The sequence below is a fragment of the Rattus norvegicus genome, chromosome 12 (genome assembly GCF_036323735.1).
Source record: "Rattus norvegicus strain BN/NHsdMcwi chromosome 12, GRCr8, whole genome shotgun sequence".
Classification (NCBI taxonomy): domain Eukaryota; kingdom Metazoa; phylum Chordata; class Mammalia; order Rodentia; family Muridae; genus Rattus; species Rattus norvegicus.
The window spans coordinates 24,362,833-24,382,020 of NC_086030.1; the positions used below are offsets into that span (position 1 = coordinate 24,362,833).

Genomic DNA, 19,188 nt, shown 5'->3' on the forward strand with positions numbered 1-19,188 from the left:
GTCTAGCTCTTCCCCATCCCACATGCAACAGAAGACAAGATGTGACACTCACCCATCCCTCCCTCATCCAGGGGTGATCTGCTCACTTCTCATCTCTCCACAGCTCTCAGTACTATCATGATCTGCTCACTTCTCATCTCTCCACAGATCTCAGTACAACCATGAGGACCCCCTCCATCATCAACTCTGCAGACCCCACAGCTGGCCTGGAGAACATAAGGGGCCAAAGGAATCCTTCACTGCTGAACCTGGGGGGCATCATTGGGATGGTCATGGCCAAAGTTGTAGTCATCATCCCCCTCTACGGATGGATGATCTTTCTGTAGTGGAAGCAAAGGTAAGTGGTCCAGCACAGGCCTCACCTGAGCTTCCCCAATGAAAGTGTTCTCAGCTGTGGGAGATGGAGAAGGGCAGGGAACAGTAAAGAGAACAGAAGGAGGGAGAATGTTCCTGAATTTCCCAAGGACTGCATCCCTGGATCCTGATGTCCTTCCAGACCACCTGGAAATTAGAGTAGCAAATGCAGATGAACACAGAGCCTGCTCCGAAGGAATTCAAAGAGGCATGCAGGAGACACAGGAGCTGACTGCTTAACTGGAAAGAGCTATAGCTGATGAAGAATACCTGAGAGTAGACCAGCACAAGCAGACAACATGTTACAGGAAGTGATATCTATAAAAAGAGACACCTCTTGAGTTGGGCATGTGTGACTAAAATGGAAATTAAGAGTCTGGTGTGTAATAAAGCCACAAACAGAAGAAATGTGTATGGAGAACGTAACACTACAACAAGTAAAAGAGTTGAACACTAGAAATCTAACCCCCTGAAAAAGTATGGAACACCCATTGAAGTGTCTCAGTTGAAGTGATTGCTCCACAAACAGGGACATGAGTATCATCCCAGGAGCCACAAGAGAGTAGCCAGATACTTGGGCAGGTGGAGACGATAGGATTTCTGTGGCTCCCTGTGCTGCCAACCTTACCTACTGGCTGAGACCAATGACTGACCTGCCTCACAATCTAGAGAGGACAGCTCCTAAAAGACAATGCCCAAGGTGGTCCACCAGCAGCACATGAGTGTTCACATTTGCAAATATTCACATGTGGTTATGTGATGTTCAAAGTGAATTTAAAAAGAAACATTAGAGAAGTCTTATAAATATAAGAATATTTGCACAATGGAAACTTTTATACATTAAGTCCCTGCAAAACACACACACACACACACACACACACACACACACACACACACACACACACACATTCACCTGAAAATACAATGAAATTCTTTTTCAAAATCCAACAGCATTTTTGTAAAAATAAATTATTTGTTTTCAAAAATTTGTGTGTAGTCTAAGAAATAAAAATGGGGGAACAGAGGAGGACACAATAATCTCAGTCCTCGGAAAATGCAGACAGGAGAATCATGGGTCCAAGGATATCTATGGTTACATAGCAAACTGTAGGCGACTGGGCTCCAAAGACCTTGCACACACAACACAATACCTACATGTGGACTGAGGTCAGAGCAGATTGAAAGTTGTGGGACTACAGGATAAGGATGGAGATGCATAGATGTTGGAGTGTAATGGATGTTTACAAATGATCATTTAAATGTGCATCCCACTGTTTCAGACAGGCTCTGCCTTCGATTACCGTAAGTAGAAGTGAGAGGTGGAAAAGCAGCAGCCAGGGAAGCAGCAGAAGACAAACAAGAATTCAAACCATGAGACTGAATCTGCAGGGTGCAGGAGCCAACACTGAAAGGAAGAACTAGAGAGCCAGATTCCAGAAAGGCAAAAGTGAAATATGGTGTGAACAGAGCGAAGAAAGCAGAGATGTGTCAAGAGGTCAGAGAAGAGGGAAGAAAAGAAAAGAGGAAGAAATAGAAGTGGGTTGGTACACTAGTTCATTGCTCTGATTTGCAGTGTTGTGAAGGTCTGCTGGCTGCTGGCCTCAGGTCCTGGTGATTCTCAGACCTGTCTCTGCCTGGCTGCTGCAGAGCTGTTTGCTGCCCAGGTCCCCTAATGTTATCTGAACTCAGAGAACAGCTGAAACGCAGGAGTGAGAACCAGCATGGTTGACACACTGACACTGTTTCTTCTCCTACAGGCCAGCAGAGTAAAGCCTAAACCCCAGCCAGGTGAGTGACTGTCATCTCAAGGGAGAGATGAGGGGCTGTTGGGAATATTATTATGAGAATGGAAGGGAGCCAGAGAGATGATTCGGTCAGAAACGCAGGGGATATGGGTAGGAGGTCCTGAGTTTGATGTATCCAGAGCTCACACATTATAAGCCAGGAATGAGGCAAGAATTTGCAAGTCCTGCTCTGGTCAAGCAAGAGACAGTGAGAGTCACAGGATGGCCGAACACCTAGTCTAGAACAATTGGTGAGTTTAAGGCCTGTGAAAGACCATGTCTTTAAAAACTAGGGGGATTGCTCAAGGTGATAGGTCATGGTCATAACATTTTCTAAAATAATTTCATGTGAAATATTTTAAATTACATATTAATGAACAAAAACAGTGAGTTCCAGTTAGAGAACTCAATGGGAAATGGAGCTTGCTCCCAAACTCAATGACCTGGGAATGATTTCTGGGGACCCAAATGTAATCCAGAAAACTGACTCAGGACAACTATCATCTGCCTCTCATCATCATCCACAGGCTCCGGATGAGACATCATCCCTTCTTCCTCAACTAAGAGACCTCCCAGTGCTTGGATCTCTCACCAAGGAGATGAGTTTATATCAAAGTAGTCATTGGTGATCAGACACCCTGCATCCCACAACCTCCCATGTGATTCTCTCTGGGAATCAGAGCTCATGGCTGCAGAATTCTGCTGTGAAAGATCACCATACTTGGATAACCCCCACTCCTGCTACATGGTCTCTGAAACCCTCTGCTTGGAACCAACTTCATCTCGTATGTCTCTGGGCCTGAGAGCCTGACTGTGCTCTTTGTTCTCTGCTCATGGACTTATTGACACTTTCAATAAATACCTTACTTCCCGCATTCAATCTCCATGTCTCTCCTGAGCCCCCTCATAACACAACTTAGAAAGTTGCACACTGTGTCTAGGATGTGGGCCACTGGGATAGATATAAGGACAATAGTCTGCATTGAAACCAACAGCCTGATAATCAAGGTTCACCTCTTCCTTACTCTCAGGAGGCTGACATCTCATCCAGAGCCCAACCCCCACCACACATGCTACACATCAAGTGTCAGACCAAGGCTTCCTTTCCTCACAAGCCCAACTGCATGCACTCACATTCTCATTTCCTACCATGTCGGCATTCTGGACTCTGGGTTCTCTCCTAGAATAGGACATTTGTTGCAAGTCCAATCTGTCCTAACATTTGATAGTCAGCACATCAACTTCTAATAAAACCCTGTGGGGACACAGAAAACCATCCAGAGTGACCCAGGAGGAATGAAACCAGGCTTCTCATGACAGAAGAAGTTCATGGACACACTCTATACAGATCTACCAACGACAGTGAGCCATAATTGAAGTGGCACAAATACAGCTCCAGTTCACCAATCACAAGGCTCAATGACTACCATTCATGGGCCTTTTCTGGGTAATTGGGGAAACTGTTCCCAATCCCATGAGGAAAGCTAGAGCTACTTGGGGTCATGAAGAGGTCACCAAGACTCATGTGGCTAAAGTGAAGCGCCCTGGAGTAGCTAAGAGGTATCTACTGTTGTTGTGACTGCATCCTAACCCCCTAAGACTGAACACAGCAGCTCTCATAAGTACAGGGACTTTGGGAGCAGGGATGATATTTTCTCTGAGCATTCCTGAGGGGTTCTCACAGCAGGATGCCATGATGGTAGTCTGCCCAACCATTACAAGGAGTCCATTTGTCAGGTCCATGCCTCAGGCATCTGTACTAAGAGAAGGAGCCTTAATCCACTTGCTCAAATGTGACTTCTCAGGTCCTTTTTCATTGCTCAAGAGGGAAAATCAAGAGACAAACCCAGAGCAAAGACATAAAGAAACAATGTTCTCAACAACATAGGTGCTTAAGCTCCAGTTGAATACATTTAGGCAGACTGTATCTCTGAGGTGCCAAAGGGAACATTATGGGCCAACTAGCAAGTAGACATTGATTTCTGCCCTGGTGACAAGTGTTTGGTATGTGTGTTCCCTAGACTGAGATGATCGGTAAAAAAAAAAAGTACTAAAAGAAATTGGGAATCAAAACATGCCTGTCATCCCTACTATTGACAGGTAGTGATGGGAAGATTGTCAATTGGAATATTGGTTCTCAACCTGTGGGTCACTACCTCTTTGAAGTTAGAAGGACATTTTCACAGGAGTCACATTTCAGATATCCTGAATATCAGATGCTTATATTATGATCATAACTGTAGCAAAATCACAGTCATGAATTACCAATGAAATAATTTTATGGTTGGAGTCACCCCAACATGAGGAAATATCACAGCATTACGAAGCTTGAGAACCACAGAATTGGAGGCTATTCTTGGTACCCCTTGAGTTTAGGCCAGCCTGGGTTGCATGAGACTCTGTCTTTAAATCAACAGCAAAGCCTAACAAAACTGAAAACAATAAAGAGGGGCATGGATAAAGGTCCTCAGTTCCCTTTTGGTTAGAGATGGAGAACTCGAATATGGTACCAGTATTCTCTCCAGATTTACATAAAAAATTGTGACTGCCAATACTTTAGTTTTTGCATGTTTGTTTTTGTTTTCTTCTGTTTCTGAGGAGGGGGTTTCTCTATTATATAGGTCAGTTCTCCTGGAACTTGCTTTACACACAAAGGCTGGCCTCAAAGTCAGAAAATCTCCTCCTGCTGCATTCTATAAAAAGTACCTCCATGCCAGGGGATTAACACTTTTCTGGCTTTTGTTCATTTATTTGTTTTGGTTTTGGTTTGTTTTAACCTAAATATAATAAATCTGAGAGAGGGTGGGAGTTTGTATGCTTCTGTGACCACAAGCTTGATGACACATTTATAAATGTCTCTGTCCTTGGCTATCAGGAGATGTTGGAGGGGTCTGAGCTCCTCCCCGAGTCCCACTCACCTGGCCTTTAGGGCACAGTATAGAGTCTCTTTCCAGGAACACCCTGGGTAGGGGTTCAGGCAGGAGCTCATCTGAGGCTGAGGAGCAGGTGAGGCAGATGAAGATGATGATGTTATCCTAGGGAAGAAACACAAGGTCAGATGGCAGCAGGCAGCTGTGCTATTGTAAAGATTAAGCTGCAGCCAGTGCATCCTGTCTATACCACAAGCTGCCATCCTCTCTAGCTTCTCCACTCTCTTCAGGCACCAGTCGGGGTGTTACTTTGACTCTGGATCTATGTGTTGTCACTAGGGAAGAGAGATCAATGAGAGTGTGTGTAAGGAAGTAGTGACAAGACTGGAGAAGACAGGAACAGGTTTCATCTATGAGGGTATCTACTGGGCCCACAGAGTCTAAAGTAGGCATTATCTGAAGGATGGTTCTAAAATTGAATCATCCACAGACAAACAGGAAGGTTTGAGCCTGTTTTTTCCCTCTGCTGTCATGGGATAAGTTAATTGGTTATAAAGTCAGAGAGTCTGAATGCTGTAGACAATGAAAAGAACTGGATTCTGAAGAATAACAGAGCCTGGGCGTAGGGAGGCCTTGTTTAGTCAGGATAAATACTGGGTTAATATGTGGTGACAGATCAGCTATGAAAGGAACCTTACATGATTTGTTTCTGAGATCCAGTGCACGTGTGTGCAAGTCAGTTTGGGCTCATGTACAGAAGTGCAGAGGACAACCTCAGGTATGGTAATTAGCAACACCATCCAAGTTCACCATCAACTTTGTGTTTCTGTTTTTGATTGGTTGGTATTTAGTTTGATACATAGGCTTTTCTAGGTTTGGCTGTGATTCCTTGGTTTATGTTGTTGGGGTTTTTTTTGTTTGTTTATTCTTTGATACAAGCTTTCACCAGGCAAGCTTCAAACTCAATTAGATCCATGTGCCTCTGCCTTCCTCCTCCCAAAGTCAGACTTGAAGCGTGTATGTGTATGTCTATCGTGGGTTATGATATTTTAAATAACAATTATTCATTCTGGGGTGTGTGGTGTGGGTAGGGACCCATGTGCCTCAGCACCACACATACTCCAACCCTGCAGGCTGACACTCCCCATGGTCCTGCGATATGCAAAAGCCCCGTGTGCACCCCAAAACCACAGACTTCCTGTCCCAAATGAGAGCATGACTTGGGATTAAGGAGCCAGCAGGTGGCAGCAGTACAGCTGAGCACAATGGGTATTTGGCATCCTTAGAATCCATCAGAGCCTGTTGTATACAAATGCTGGGGTCCAGCAGCAGACTTAGGGCAGTCCTGTCAGGTACAGTCCCCTTCTTGGGTGGGTTAGTTATCAGATGACCTCCTGCCCACAACCTCAGACAGTCAAAGTAAGGCAGATGAATCTGGAGGTGAGTGCTCATGGCCAGGAGGACATTTGTACAGACTTCACTGAGCCAAAGATGTTCACCTGGCAGAGTGCTTTCTTGCCTGTCATGGACAGAAAATGATGTTCTCTGTCCACTGTGAAACAAAGGAGCAGGATGGTGCACACCTGTATTCACCACTAATGGAAGGCGGAGACGAGAGGATCTGTGGGAGTTCCAGATCATCCTTCATTACATAACAAATTTAAGGGCAAGCTTGGCTAAGCCACAGCCTAAATACCTTTCAGTTGAGCACCTGTCCCTAAAGGCAGGTTGAGACCCTTTGAGGAAGTTTATTATGAGAAGCATGCAAGGGAGCAAGAGGGATGATTCAGTCAGAGAGGTGTACATGGGTAGCAGGACCTGAGGTTGACTTAGAGCAGCCACAATATAAGTGAGGGATATGGCAGGAATTTGTTATCCCAGCCCTGCATGAGCAAGAGACAGGGAGAGTCATGGGGCTGACCATGTAGCTAGTCAAGACTAATTGGTAAGTTCCAAACCAGAGTGCCATGATATAAAAAAAAACTGTGGATTTCTCAAGATGGTCAATTATGGTCATAACCTTTTATAAATTTATGTTAAATGAAGTATTTTTAAATGATATATTAATAAACAGTGCATATCAGTGAGAAAGCTCAATGGAAATGGAGCCTTCTGCCTAGCACAGTGACCTGGGTATGATTCCTGGTGACTCAAATGGTACACAGAGACAACTGACTGTGGACAATAGTCCTCTGCCTCTCAGGATCACCCATAGACCCCTGGTGAGACATCATCTGTTTGTCCTCAGAGAACAGACTTTCTGGTGCCAGGCTCTCGCACCAGGTAGGTGAGTTATTTCAAAGTAGTGATTGAGGGCACACTCCCTCCATACCACCACCCTCCCTGCCTCCTGTATAGGAATCAGAGCACATGGATGCAGGATTGTGTGTGACAAATCCTAAGAATCCATGTCAGCTCTGATGTCCTCTCTTTAGAAACCATGTCATCCAGTCTGTCTCTGGTCCTGAGAGCCTGACTGCTGTTCTCTGTGAATTTGTAAATTTTTTAATAAATGTGGGATCGTAAATCAATCAACTTGAGCAAGTTGAGAGTAATACTGAGATCAAGACAAGTTCAAACCAGAAAATCTCATTCTGGGACCAGCAGAAGTTAGGACTGTGCCCTGCTTGCTCCAGTCTGCATGTTCAGATCCAAGAAGCCCATACCACCCCCACCTCTGCCACCCTTGAGAAAGTAATAATAAGATGGCTGAATTACAACTCTTCCTTCCCCTCTCCATAGACACATGTCCATCAAGCACCTGGAATTCCTCCTCAGGCAATTGAAGGTTCCTCAGAACCTCAACACAAGCCAATAATGCACAGTCATCCTGTAACCAATAATAACTCAAGAAGTTTCATATAGACTTTGTTACCCCACTAAAAGACAGCTGTTTAACTGATAAATACTCAGAGAAGCATTTCTCAACAGGAATCAATCTAGAAGAGATCCTTTCAACCCATCAACACAGATAAGCTTAGTCCCCTTCATTCCATCCCTGAGTTCAACTTGCCTGCATACATTGAGGTCAGAAGAAGAAGCAGGCAAAGAAATAAAAGTCCAAGCAATCTATCAGGAAGTTTCTGTAGATGCTCTTCTCCCATATGAGACCTCTAAGCGAGTTGCAGCCTGTCTCCGGAATACAAGTCACAGGAGAGGGACAAGGACCATGGTCCAAATTGAGAACCATGGATTGATAATCAATCCCTTCTCCCTGGCCATTTCCATCTAACCCAGAGCCTTGATCCCCTCATGCTTCCCATCCAGTGAAAGATCATGGCTTGCTTAATCCCATGTGGGGATTCCTTTCCTCACAGGTTTAGCTATACAAACTCACTTTCTCATTTCCTGCCATGTTGATATTCTGAATTCCAGGTTATCTCCTAGGACAGGTCTTTTTTTCCCATGTCTACTCTGTCTTAACATTTGATAGTCAGCAGATCAGCCTCTCCCAGGAAACCTGTTGAAACACCGGAAACCATCCAGAGTGACCCATGGAAAAAGATCTACCAACCACATTGAGCCATAGCTCCAGTGTGGAACAGATGTAACTCCAGTCTACCAATCACAAGTCTCAAATGGATGTTATTCATGGGCTTTTGATGAGGCATTGGGAAAATGATCCCCAATACCATGAGACTAGTTCTAGATAACTGGGTTCATGGAGAGGCCACCAAAGCTCCTTGTGGCTAAAGTGAGGTGTCCTGGGGCAGCTCTGAGGTGTCTGCAGTGGTTGTGACTGCATCAAAGCCTTCCGAGGTTGAATTCAGCAGCTCTCATGGACACTGTGATCATGGAAGCAAGGGTGGTGTTTCTTCTGAGCATCCCTGATGCGTTCTCACAGCAGGATGTCGTGATGGTGATCTGTGTAGTCATCCAAAGTGATGCATTCTCAGCTCAACACCACAGGCAACTGCACACAGAAAGGGGCCCTTAATGCAGTTGCTCAAATGGTCACGTGACTTCCCAGGTTCTTTTCCATTGTTCAAATGGGAAAAAGTATAGACAAGCCCACAGCAATATTTCACACAGAGCCAACATAGTCAACATCAGAGGTGCTTACCGCTGATTGAATACACTTAGGGAGAGTGGATCTGTGGTCTGCTACAAGGGAAATTTATGGTCCATGTGGGGAGATATTGGCTTCTGCCCTGGCTACACTTGTTCACAATGTGTGTTTCTAGCCTGAGGGAACAGTAGGAAAAAGTACTAAGAGGAACTTGGGCATGAGAACAGGATGTCGCTGCAGTGGGCTGGAGCAGCTTCCAGTGACAAAAGCTTCAGGAGAGATTACTCTTCCCTTTGGGTGTTACAGTTCAGTAAAACAGGCAGCCTCAGATGGCTTTGGTGAAATAACGTATGTTCTTTATTCCTTATGGATACAATCTTATAAACATATTGGGGAGGGGGGTCTAAAGGCAGATGCTTTCTATTGGTTTGGTCTGAAACGTTAGGGATGCCTCCTTTGTGGAGCGCCCTTGGGACGTTCAGACTGATTGTCACAGTCCTGTCCATGTGGTGTCATGGTCACAAGTTTCAGTACAGGAACCTGGTCAGGAGTAGATTTAAACACATACCATTTTCAAATATCAGCATTGATGGGGTTTCTTTTTTATTGGTTATATTTCTTTAGTTACACTTCAAATGTTATTCTCTTTCCCAGTTTCCTGTCCATAAGCCCCCATCGCCTCCCCCTCTCCCATAAGGGTGTCTCCCCCACCCACCCTCCATTACTGCCCCCCCAGACATTCCCCTGCACTGGGGGGTCTAACCTTGGAAGGACCAATGGCTTCCCCTTCCATTGGTGCCACAACAAGGTTATTATCTGCTACATAGAGAATTGGAGCCCTGGATCAGTCCATGTATAGTCTTTGTGTAGTGCTTTAGTCCCTGGAAGCTCTGGTTGGTTGGCATTGTTGTTCTTATGGGGTTGTAAGCCCCTTCTGCTCTTTCAATTCCCTCGAAGGGGATCCCATTCTCAATTCAGTGGTTTGCTGCTAGCATTCACATCTGTATTTGACATGCTCTGGTTGTGTCCCTCAGGAGAGATCTATATCTGGTCCCTTTCAGCACGCACTTTTTAACTTCATCAATCTTATCTAGTTTTGGTGGCTGTATATATATATATATATGGGCCAGAAGTCGGATAAGCTCTGAATGGCTGTCCCTTCAGTCACTACTCTAAACTTTGCCACCATATCCCCTCATATGGATATTTTTGTTCCCCCTTTTAAGGAGGAGTAGGAACATCTGCATTTTGGTCATCCTTCTTCTTGATCTTCCTGTGATCTGGGGATTGCATCTTGGGCTATTCGAGCTTTTCAGCTAATGGCCACATATCAGTGAGTGCGTACCATGTATGTTTTTCTGTGATTGTGTTACCTCACTCAGGATGATATTTTCTAGTTCATTCCATATGCCTATGAATTTCATGAAGTCATTGTTTTTGTTGGCTGAGTAGTACTCCATTGTGTAGATGTACAACCTTTTATGAATACATTCCTCTGTTGAAGGGTATCTGGGTTCTTTCCAACTTCTGGCTATTATAAATAAGGCTGCTATGAAGATAGTGGAGCATGTGTCTTTGTTGTATATTAGAGCATCTTTCGGGTATATGCCCAGGAGAGGGATAGCTGGGTCCTAAGGTAGTGGAATGTCCAATTTTCTGAGGAACCTCCAGACAGATTTCCAGAGTGCTTGTAACAGTTTGCAGGCCCACCAACAATGAAGGAGTGGTCCTCTTTCTCCACATCCTTGCCAGCATTTGCCATCACCTGAGTTTTTGATCTTAGTCATTCTGACTGGTGTAAGGTAGAATCTCAGGTTGTTTCGATTTGCATTTCCCTGATGACTAAGGATGTTGAACATTTCTTTAGGTGCTTCTTGGCCATTTGGTAATCCGCAGCTGAGAATTTTTTTTAATAGCTATGTAACTTATTTTTAATAGGGTTATTTGGCTCTCTGGGGTCTAACTTCTTGACTTCTTTGTATATGTTGAAAATTAAGCCTCTATCAGGTGTTGGATAGTTAAAGATCTTTTCCCAATATGTTGGTTGCCTTTTTGTCCTACTGACAGTGTCCTTTGCTTTACAGAAGCGTTGCAGTTTTATGAGGTCCCATTTGTTGATTCTTGATCTTAGAACATAAGTCATAGGTGTTTTGTTCAGGAAATTTTCCCTAGTGCCCATGTGCTCGAGATACTTAATCCTCTCATCCTTACCAGGTTTTCTCTGTGGCAGCACAGTCCATTGACCCCAATTATCTCCAGCTGGTCTCTTGGGATTGAAGATCTTTTTCTCAATGCCTGGAAAAAGCCCATGAACACTACTCATTTGAGACTTGTGATTGGTGGACTGGATCTGCTTCTGTGCCACACTGCATCTATGGCATGCTGTCCTTGGTAGATACCTATCAAGCATGACCATATACCACTTCTGGGTACAACAAAAGCCTGATTTCTCTCTTACTTGATCAGTCTGCATGGTTTCCTGTGTTCCCAGAAGCTTTCTGTTAGCTGACCAGCTGAGTACCAAATATTAAGACAGACTGGTTATGGGACAGAAGTTTTGCCAAGAAAGACCAAAGGGTCCAGAATATCAACATGACAGGGAATGAGGAATTGAGTACATTTAGTTGGCTTCTGAGGAAAGGAACTCCAATGTGGGGCTCAAGCAAGCCAAAGTCTGTCGTCTGATAGGTAGCATCGAAAGATCAGAGTTGTGGATAAGATGATCATGGCCAGGGAGTAAGGGAGAGGGGAACCAGGATCTCAGGAAGTAGTTATCAAGGTGGACCGTGGTCCTTGCATCTTTCCCTGTAACCTGCATCCTGGATACATTGTGCACCTCTCTATGAGGTGTCATGTAGAGCAAGGGGCAAGGCCTCAGGATACATTGAGGTGGGATGCTGGGAATAAGACCTTCGTGGAAAGTGTCAATAAATTGATGAGCACAGATATAGCAGCACAGTCAGGCTCTCAGGACCAGAGACACAGGATGGCCTGGGTTCCAAGGAGAGGGTATCAGAACCCACATGGCAGAAGAGGGGTTATCTACCTACATCTCCCCAAGAATGCTGAAGTTTCACAGCACAATCCTGCAGCCATGAGTTCTGATTCTCAGAGAGGAGACATAGAAGGGGGAGGTATTCAGGAATATGTGCTCACCAATAACCACTTCAATGTAAACTAAACTCTCTGGTGAGAGATCCTGGCACTAAGAGGTCTATTAGTTTGGGAATAAGAGATGATGTCTCACCGGGAGCCTGTGGATTACCCTGAGAGGCAGAGGACAACTGTTCAGAGTCAGTTTTCTCCTTGTACCATTGGATTCCCCAGGAATCACACAGGTCATTGGGCTAGGCAGCAGGCTCCATTTCCAACTGAGATATCTCACTGGCACACACAATTTTTTACTGATAAATAAGTAATTTAAAATACTTCACTTCAAATAAATTTAGAAAATATTGTCTGTGATTTATCACCATCAGCAATCCCTGTCATTTTTAAAGACATGCTCTTTGATTCGACTGGGACTCACAATTGTTCTAGATTAGGTGGACAGCCAAATCATGACTCTGCCTGTCTCTTGCTTGACCAGGGCTGGTATTACAATTTCCTGTCACATCCATGGCTTATAATATGTGAGCTCCTGATCCATCAAACTCAGGTCCTGCTACCTATGCATATCTGGCTGAATCATCTCTTTGGCTCCCTTCCATGCCTCTCATTAGAACCTTACCAACAGCCCCTCAGCTGCCCCTTGGGTGACAGGCACTCACCCAAAACTTTACTCTGTTTACCTATAGAAGAAGAAACAGTGTCCCTGTGTCAGCCATGCTGGTTCTCAGTCCTGCCTCTCAGCTGTTCTCTGTGTTCAGACAACAGGAGGGACCAAGGCAGCAAACAGCTCTGCTCCACCTAGGCAGGGACAGGTCTGAGAATCACCACTACCTGAGGCCAGTAGTCAGCTAACCTTCTGTACAACACAGCAAGTCAGAGGAATGACTACTAATGTACTGACCCATGTCCTGTGTCCATTTTCTTCCTTCCCCTGTTCTGATTTCCTGACAGACTCAGTCAGACGTCTGCTGCCTCTCAGGCTGCAGCTCTTCCACACCTCTACTGATCCCATTGGATGGCTGAGCCTGTCTGAAATGATGCTAACGCAAATTTAAATGTTTATTTGTAAACTTCCATCACATTCCACCATCTATGAATCTCTGTTCTTATCCCATAGTCTTCCAGATCCCATGACTTTAAATATGCCCTGACCTCAGTCCTCGCCTGGGTCTCATGTTGTGTGTACAAGGTCTTTGGAGCCCAGTGGCCTACAGCTATGTAACTGCTGATGCCTTGAACTCCTGATGCTCCTCTCTCCCCTTACCTAGTGCTGGGATTATGGCCTCTTTCACTGTGTCCCCACTTTTGTTTCTTAGAATACTCATTAATAATAGAAAACAAATCCTTTGCTTTTGCAAAACTGCCATTAGATTTTGAAAATGTTGTGCACTGTCTCTGTAGTGTTTTTATGTTGTAAGGAGGTCAAGGTACAGAATTTTCCATTCTACACATACTCTTATATGTATAGCATTTTCTTAAAGTTTTAAAATTTTACTTTGGACAGTTTGTTTCCATATGTATATATTTGCATTGTGCACACACATGTGGATGATGGAGGACAGCCTTGGGCATTGTCCTTTGGGAGGTGTCCTCTCTGGATTATGCGACACCTCAGTCATTGCTCTCACCCACTATGGAAGGCTGGCAGCACAATGAGCCACAGGGATCCTAGTGGCTCTGCCTGTGCAAGCATCTGACAACTCTTTATGTGGCTCCTGGGATGATACTCATGCCTGTTTGAGGGACAAATATTTCAACTGAGCCACAACCTCACTGGCCATTTGGTAATTTTGCTTAGCAACTAGTGTCCAACTCTTCTGCCTCTGGTAGATTTTAGGTTCTCCCTATACATTTCTTTCTGTTTGTGAGTCTCTTCCATACCATTTACATTTTAATCGCTCATCCACCACTCTAACAAGTCTCTCTTTTTATAGATATCCTCTGACATATTGTCCCTGAATGCTAGTCTACCCCCATATATTCTTTAAAAGCCACAGCTCTTTTCAGATGAGCGGTCAGCCCATCAGTTCCTCCTTGAACTCCTTAGGAGCAGGCTCTGTGTTTATTTGCATTTGCAACTCTATTTTCCAGCTGGTCTAGAAGGACAGCAGGCTTCATGGATGCAGTCCCTGTAAGTTCAGGCACATTTCCTTTCTTCTCTTCTCTTTAATATTGACCACACAAGCCTACTCTTCTCCATCTCCCACTGCTGAGGACAATCCCCAGGGTTGGGTGAGTGTCCCATCTTGTCTCCTCTGTGGGATGTGTGATAGGGAAAAGTTATTAGACGTTCACACTATGAGGCAACATCCTCATTGAAGAAGGGGGAGGGAGGATGGGATAGTGGATTTATTAACTGGAGACTGAGGGACAGCATAACATTTGAAATGTAAATTTGAAAACTTCCAGTTAAAAATAAGTTCACACAGGGAATGGAACTGATGGTTCTAGGAGATTAAGCTCAAATGCACAGTTCCAACTGTCCTGGTTGTGGGTCCAGAGTTTTTCATTTGTCACAGATAACTAACCCAGACTAATACAGTCATAATCTTTTACTTACATGTATGTAGCATACAAATATGATTAGTTCATAGAGTTTTCTGCTTGGCCCTTAGATCCAGAGTTTGATCTTGAGTATCCATATGAGGAGCCTACAAAACCTTTAATCTTAGCTCAAGAGGCAGAAGCAGACAAGTTTTTGTGAGCTGACCAGAAGCTTGGTCTATGTGTCTAAATCCACATCAAACAGAACTGAGTGAGATATAATGCTAATACAGAGGAGGTGGAGACAAGCTTCTCCCTGAATCTATAGCCTTCCAGCCTAGTCTCAATGGGAAACTTGAAGCCAATAAGCAGGCTGTCCCCAGAATAAGGTGGGTGACATTTTAGATTGTCCTCTACCTTCCTCATGTAAATGAACAAGTGTGTGCACACACGCACGCGCACACACATACACACACACATACACATATACATATACTCACAAACACACACACATTCCCAGAAACAGACACCCAGACATATAAACACAACTACACAGAGACTTATACACAGACACACACATAGATACACAGAAATACATACACACAGAGACACAAACACAGAAACAGAGACATAGACATAACCCAGATAACACATGCAGAGACACACAGACACAGGAACTTGCACACTCACACACACACACACACACATCTGAGTTAACAGAAACATAAATTCACACACATTGAGTGCACCAAATTGTGTAAAAAAATAAACAATTTAGCTACATATGTACAGCTCTGTCCAGGGCAGAATATATTCCTTTGCTTTACAAACATCACTAAGGGTAATTTCCACAGCATTTACCTTTTTTGGAATTCTAGAACTGTGCTTCTCAACCTGGGCATCACTGTTTCCTATATGGATTACATATCATGAATATCAAGTATATTTACATTGTGATTCATAATCGTAGGATAGTAAAGTTAGGAAGTAACAATGACATGCTTTTATGCATTCTCATAACATGTGGAACTCTATAAAAGATTTGTGGCATTAGGAAGGTGGAAAACCAGTGAGCTAGACACATACAGGAAACACCTGTTTTCTCTCTCTGCCCAGAATCCAGGCAGCTGCTATCTGAATGTAATCATGTCAATGTGGCAGCAGAAGCCTGCACAGATGAGTGCACTGTGGGCATCCTCTCATAGGTTACCTTTAGTACAGTCCAGAGCCACCTCTGGATGTGGTGGCACATGCTCTACTGTCCACACAGAGGCAGCAGAGGCAAGGCAGATTGCTGTGAGTGCAAGTCCAGAGAGGACTACGTAGTCAGTATTAGGACAGGACTACATGCTGGGACCTCTACATAAAATTAATTAATAAGCAGAAGGAAGAAAGGAAAAATAAAGAAGCACTTAGCTTTAAAAAATAGTTTAAAAACAGAGCAAGGGTATACGAAACAGTGCAGCAACACACATTTCCTAGGTGCTATATAGCCATGTAGAGTAACACAGTGAATATGCTTGGCCTCAGGGTTCCCAGTCCAGGGGACTGCAGTTCCTTCTGCCTCAGGGGGGCTGGAGGGAACACAAGACAGAGCAGCCACGTCAGAAATGGGGACATCTGTTTTTCATTTTCTAATGTCTGAAGGAGTGGGGAGAGAAGATAGACGTGTCCTTGGGAACTATGAAGTAAAATGAGGGACTGTGGTGACATGTGGCAGCTACACTTAGACCTGAGAACACCAGAACATGCAATGGCACTTACTATGTATTCTGAGCTGAGGTCGGAGCTGCGTGGAGATGCTGCATACAGAGACCAATTGGAGCCCTGCCACAGGATGAAGAGAGTCAGCTCCATCCTAAAGAAGTACATCCACCTTGAGGTCATGGGTGAAAGTGGGCAGGGCTGTAGTCAGATTTGGAACAATAAGGGTGTGAGGAAAGGGTGGCTGAAGCCTACAGTTAGGTCTCCTTTTGTCTGAGCAGAGGATGACAGACATAGGAGGCAGCAAAAACTTGTCACAACTACAAGCAAAAGATGATTAAAGCAGAGCCAATGGAAAGGAATATGAAAGGAAGCTCAGAGTTGTGAGGCACAGCAGGGGACAAAGAAGGGGTTGGTTCAAAGCCTGAGACATGGTGACTCATCATGACCAGAGTCCCACCAGATAATGAGACCATGAAAGCTTACAAGTAGAAGACGAGGCCTTGAACAGCAACACTGAGTTGCTCAGGAGTCCAGAGAGAATCAGAGCAAAGTGAGAACAACAGCCAGGCTTCCTAATTGGAGGACTAATTGGAGACAGGTTCTCCAAATCTCTACCTCCTATGGCCAGCAACTTTCTTTAATTATCTGGCCTATATTTTCCTATGTTGAAGAAGGTACACCTCTGATCATGACAAGAAGGTTGGCCCTTGAGCTCAACCTCCATTATTGGCTGGGAAAGATGGCCTTGTCCTCCACAGGCAGCACTCACCTCTCTACCACCTTGACCTTCTGCCTCGCCTACTCTTTTCCATTTCCTAGGTGGCTTGTCATCGCTCTCTTTATTCTGTGTTTTCTCTATTGCTTCTCGGCCTTTTGGCTAAGATCAAGTGTATTCTGTGTTTTCTTCATTCCTTACCTCCCCTCCTCATTCTGTTTCTTATTGTATTTCACAGCAGGCTGGTTATCTGGGTCTCTCTCTAATAATCTAACATAATGAAGTTGTCAGTCTCTAAACCACTTCAGACACAATGAGGAAGGTGGTGATGAGAAAACACATTCAGTCCCTGGTCTGAGCACAGTGGCCACCTGCCCCTCCCTCTGCATTTCACTCCCCTTCGCACTCTACTCTTTGGACTTTTCTCGCCTTTCAAGGACCTTTCACAGAGTTCAGGCAGAACCACGACCTGATGGACTCTCACTGCCTTGGCCTGATCCCTGCTGAAAGACTCCAGCTTCCCTGGGCTTCCTGGACAGTGACTCTGAAGATACTCAAATTTCCAAAGGAGTCTTTCTACCTCCTCCCCCATGATCAGCTCCATGGAAGGCAGGAAGATGTGGTTGTATCAGAGCAAGAGAAATCATTCCCCCTGAGTGGCATGTGCAGGGGTATCTTCCCATTTCCTTAGGTTTCCTGGCTTTGATTGCCTTGCCCATGCTTCCCTGAAGCTGACTATGTAGCCTGCACTCTCTCACATCTGCCATCCTCACAGTCTCCATAGTCCTCAGATCCCTTGACCTGAGCTAGACCCAATCTCTCCTGGCCTCACCGCCAGCCACACATGGACAGACTTCTGTATCCAGAGTACCCTGGAGACACTGAGGCACCAAACCTTTGAGATGAGTTGACCCAACATGGAAGGTCATTCAGGACCCGAATTATGGATATGGTACTTGTAAGAATGAGCTTTTTGTTGCTTTGCATGCGTGCATGCTTGTGGGCCTGCGTGCGTGCATGTGCAAGTGTGCATGCATGTGTTTGTGTGTGTGTGTGTGTGTGTGTGTGCTCTTCAATTTTATCTCAAGTAGTCCAAGCTGGTTTGTGAACTTGTTATGTTGCCAAGGACGACCATGATAATCCTGCCTGGTCCTCCCTTGAGCTAAATTTACACATGTGCACCATCAAGTCTCTTTATCCTCTATTGGACATAAAACCTTTGGTTCTCTGCATGCCAGGAAAGTAAGCACTCTACCACATGCACCATATCTATAGCAGCAGTGAGGTCTGTGAGGATGCCCTCCTGGTCAGAGTTCTCACCTCCAGATTACATCTGCCTTTCCCTTACTGCCTGAGGTCTCTGTGTAAATAGTGACTCGATTGTTAACTCACCCAGGAAGGGGATGGACCTGACAAGATTGCCATGTCATGAACTGGACAGCATCATTTTTACACAACAGTCTCTGGTGGGTTCTAAAGGATCCCAGATGCCTCTTATGCCCTGCTCCACAGCTGCCACCTGCTGGCTGCTTAATCACACACAGATCATGAGCTCTGTTCTGGTTTCATGGTTTGGACTCAGCTGAATTGCCATGGGGACCCTGATGTGGAAAGAGACAAGTGCATCTCTCTGGCTTTGAAGCTAGCCTGGTCTACATATCTAGTTTCATGGTAGCAACTACTACAAAGTACATATATGTCTCAAACAAATGAAACAAAACCGGACCCAAAAAGGAAACACAAAAGAACACATCTCCCTAAAACAAACAAATAAAAACAAAAAACAAAGGAAACCAAATCAAAACGACAAAGAAGCACATATCAAAATACCAAGAGACCAACCAAAAAACCCAAAGTCGATAGTCAAGTTGGATGGTGTTGTCAGGTTGTGCTCCAGACTCCACATATCTGAACACACACTTACTTGCGCAGAAACCCCCATCTAGAGAGAGAGAGAGAGAGAGAGAGAGAGAGAGAGAGAGAGAGGGAGAGAGAGACCAAGCTCGGTGACTCTTCAGACTCCAGTTCCTGACAAGTTCACAGCATTCAGATTCTCTGATTTTATATACAACTGGGCTATCCTATGACAGCAGTGAAAGAGAACAGGCTCAAGGCTTTCGATTTCTCTCTGAATCCTCCCATTCCAGAAACAAC

The 19,188-nt window shown here is 44.6% G+C and overlaps 1 long non-coding RNA gene across 4 annotated transcripts in view; it reads left to right on the top strand.

Moving 5' to 3' along the window:
- Positions 1-3,013, top strand: part of LOC120095853 (uncharacterized) — an 18,120-nt gene extending 15,107 nt beyond the window's left edge. For 3 of the 4 annotated variants that reach the window (XR_010056492.1, XR_010056493.1, XR_005491729.1), the window contains exons 2-4: positions 148-337; positions 2,112-2,142; positions 2,666-3,013. This is a non-coding gene — a long non-coding RNA (uncharacterized LOC120095853). Of the gene's footprint in view, positions 1-147; positions 338-1,634; positions 1,895-2,111; positions 2,143-2,665 lie in introns of all 4 variants that reach the window. The other variant, XR_010056494.1, reaches the window with a different exon arrangement.
- Positions 3,014-19,188: the final 16,175 nt, after the last annotated feature.